Genomic DNA, 3,964 nt, shown 5'->3' on the forward strand with positions numbered 1-3,964 from the left:
CTTCTCCAGGCTTGAGCTCTTCAAATTGCCAGAATGATGCATTTACCAAATTGCAAATCAGCTATCACACTCTATTTAAAATCCTCTCTGAAGCCCCAAACCTTCAGAATAAGTTGTGACATCTTTGGTCTGACCTCCCAGGTTCTTCCACACCACGTCTTGATAGTTTCTATTAGCCTTCCCTTCATTCTACCCCTCCTCCTACTCCATCTTCCAGAAACTCTGATAGAAATTCATTAGGCCAAATACACTTTGTCTTGTCCTATTTTTCTACTTTGAAGCTTCCTTACTACATTCTGGTGAAGTTATTTTCATCTTTTAACCTTCAGTTCCTTTTTCCTTATGTTTTCACTGGCCTTCCTATTATAAGATATGGATAGGTCTATGGATAAGTAGTTAATGAGCTAAACAGAGCAAAAAAAAAATACAGAAATCAAGCTTCCCCTCATCCCCACCTTAGTTACCTCATACTCTCTGGCACAGAGTACAGAGGAAATGCAGAAATGCAGCTGCTCTCCAAGTCCTATCCAGAATTGTCAGAAATTAATTTACACACACAGGATGGAATCAGCTGAATATTGGCAAGTTGTGGGATTCTGTTAGTATTGTAATTTCAGAGGAAATATGAATATTGTTCTTTTTTGTTTTCATCTCATAGAACTTTCTCATACTGTTCCCTAGATGATGTCATTCATCCATTCATTAAAATGTGATAACATCTTGTTGCATGCCATACACTAGTATATAGGCTTAAGAAGTACAGACAAGTAGGACCTAATCCTACACATCAGAAAGCTTCTGGACTCAAAATCACACTGCCATACCCAAACACACAATTCAAGTTAAATCTGGCAGGAGGCACATTTCTGGGATGATGGAATAAGGACTTCTGAAATTTTGCTTCTCCAAAAGAACAACACTGGGAAATTTTGTCAATATCAACATTTTCAGAACTCTGGAAATTAAGTAAAGGGTTGCAATAATTCTAGGAGTGTTTATTCAAGAAAAACAGCTGACTCTTTTTAAGAACAGCAAGCTTTGTACACTTTAACTTTCTCTATTTCCTTCCCTTCTCCATAATTTCAGAGTAACCTTGAAAAATCAATAACCTTATAACTACAATTATTGTTTTTTAAAAATGCAATTTAGCTTCTACTGGAGGAGAAAGATAGATTTGAAGCTTCCAAACAGCTTTACCCCAGAGAACTGTCACTATTTGACAGTTCCCTCCAAAGCTCCTATTCTCAGGACTTATCCTTGACCTATTCAGAGCTTGTATTGCACCAACAGCTCTACCTCCAGGGCATCTGTCAGAAATAATCAGCAGCAATTGTTTAATATTACACCTGTCTGAAGCAAAAATACCCCACTTGAAATTAATAAGAGACTAACCAAACAGAAACTGAGGTTTTGAAAAGCTATGGGAATCTCCTATGCAGAGGTGTGGACCTGGTCAAGAAAGTCTTAAACTTTCACCTCTGATTGATTCTGAAACTCAACACAAGTTGAAAGTGAGTTATAAGGCAGAGTTTTAAACTATCTAAGCATTGAAATCATGCTCCAGTACACACAAAGAACCTCCTTATCAAAAGCTTTGAGACAGATTGGTTCAAGGAATTTAAGGAAATCTTTTCCAATCACTAACTGATCACTAAGCTCACTGAGGAGAAACATCACTGGCCAAATGAGAAAAAAAAATAAGATTTTTCAGAATTAGTATTAAAAAGTCTCTAAAGAAATAGCAACAAAAACACTAGATAAAGAGAAGAAACTAATTTCCAGTCCCCACATTGTATTATTTTAAATGTATGGCTTTCCACAAAAGAAAAGAAAAATTACAAAGATACACAGAGAAAAAGAAAACACACGTAGTTACTAACTAGAAACTGACATCGAGGAAGTTCGAATGTTGAATTCATATGACAAGTCATCTAATTAAAATATGTTGAGAGAGACAAGTGAAATAATGTCTAAAGAATTAGACAAAACTATTCTTATCAAATAGAGGTGCTAATAAATAGAAATATTTTTTAAAACAAAACAGACATTCTGAAATTGAAAAGCATAAAACAAGAGAGAGAGAAGGGGAATTGCATGGAAGATGGAAAGAGACCCTCATTGTTATACAAAATTACATATAAGAGGATGTGAGGGGATGGGGGGAAAAAAGAGAGAAATGAATTACAGTAGATGGGGTAGAGAGAGAAGATGGGTGGGGAGGGGAGGGGAGGGGGAAAGGAAGGGGATAGGAAAGGCAGCAGAATACAACAGACACTAGTATGGCAGTATGTATAAACATGGATTTGTAACCAATGTGATCCTGCAATCTGTACACATGGTAAAAACGGGAGTTCATAACCGACTTGAATCAAATGTATGAAATATGATATGTCAAGATCATTGTAATGTTTTGGGCAACCAATAAATTTAAAAAAAAAGAATTATAATGCATTCTGCCGTCATGTATTTAAAAAAAATAAAACCAAAAAAAATTTTAAAAAAAAGAAAAGCATAAAACAAGTACAAATTCACTAGAGTTCAGCAGATTTTAACTGAGAGAATAAAATATTAGTAAGCTTGGAAATAGGTAAACTATAATTATTCAGTGTGAGAGACAAAAAGGAAAAAGAACCAGACAAATTAACAGAGCCTCAAAGGCCTATGGGATACCATCAGACACATCAATATGCATATAAATGGGAATATCAGAAGAGAGAGAAAGGCACAGAAAAAATATTAGAAAAAAAATCTTGGCGAAAATTTCCCAAAGCTCATGTAAAAAGTAATCTTCACATCCAAGTTCAATGAACTAAAAGTAAGGTAAATTCATAGAAGCTCATATCTAGAAGTTTTATAGTCAACCTTTCAAGAGCCAAAGTCAAAGAGGGAAAATAGCAGGTGACTTTTTATCAAAAACCATGCAAGTGAGAAGAGAGTGGAAAACCATATTCAAAGTGACGAAGAAAATAACTGTCAGCCAAAAGTTCTAACTTCAGCAAAACTACTTTTCAAAAGCACATACAGTATTTCCAAATTAAGAAGAAAACTGAAAGAATTTGTTACTAACAGATATTTCTCACAAGAAATACACAAGAGAGTCCTTCAAACAAAAGTAAAATGAGATCTACCTGAAGAAAAAATCTAAATAAAGAAATAAACAGCACATATAAAGAGAAAGACAAAAGATAGTGTAATTGTATTATTACTTGGAACCATTTCCTTCTACTATCTGATATGCAGGAAAAGCACATAAAATAATAATTCTTGAACTATATTGATGAAGATGTAAACAAAGGAAGGGAGAAGAAATAGCACTGGTACAAAGTAGTATTCAATTTGTGGAAATTAAGTTCATATTATTCTAAAGTAGTTTATTAAAAATTTTGATATTAATTGTAATATCCAGAGTAATCATTAACAAAATAAATTAATTGATTAAATGTGAACAAGAAAATGTCTAACACAAGGAGGCAATAATGGATGAAAAGAGAAACAAAAAATAATAAGTCATAAAAGAACAAAATAGTAAAATGACATATTCATTCTATCCTATCAGTAATGATATTAATGTAAATAAATTGAACATTCCCAAATACAGAAAGATACTATTAGAAAACATAATAAAATAAACAAGCAAAGAAAAATGCATTCTGTTTGCTGTATAAAAGACACAGACATTAAATTAAAAGACACATGTAAATCGAAAGTAAAAGAATAGGAAAGAGAGATACCATGCAAACAGTAATCAATAGATCTGATGAGACTACATTACTACAAAATAAACACAGCTTAATGTAAAATTTTCACTAAGGATAAAGAATATTTATAATTAATAACATTATCAACCCACAAACTAGACAATAATTATAAACATACATGCACTTAACAACAGATCTTCACAATACATGAAGCAAAGATGGAGAAATAAACAATTCAAAAATAATTATTTAAGACTTCAAAATGA

The sequence above is a fragment of the Marmota monax genome, unplaced genomic scaffold, assembly GCF_021218885.2.
Source record: "Marmota monax isolate L192 unplaced genomic scaffold, Marmota_monax_Labrador192_F-V1.1 WCK01_AAM20220418_F8-fsc00272, whole genome shotgun sequence".
NCBI lineage: Eukaryota > Metazoa > Chordata > Mammalia > Rodentia > Sciuridae > Marmota > Marmota monax.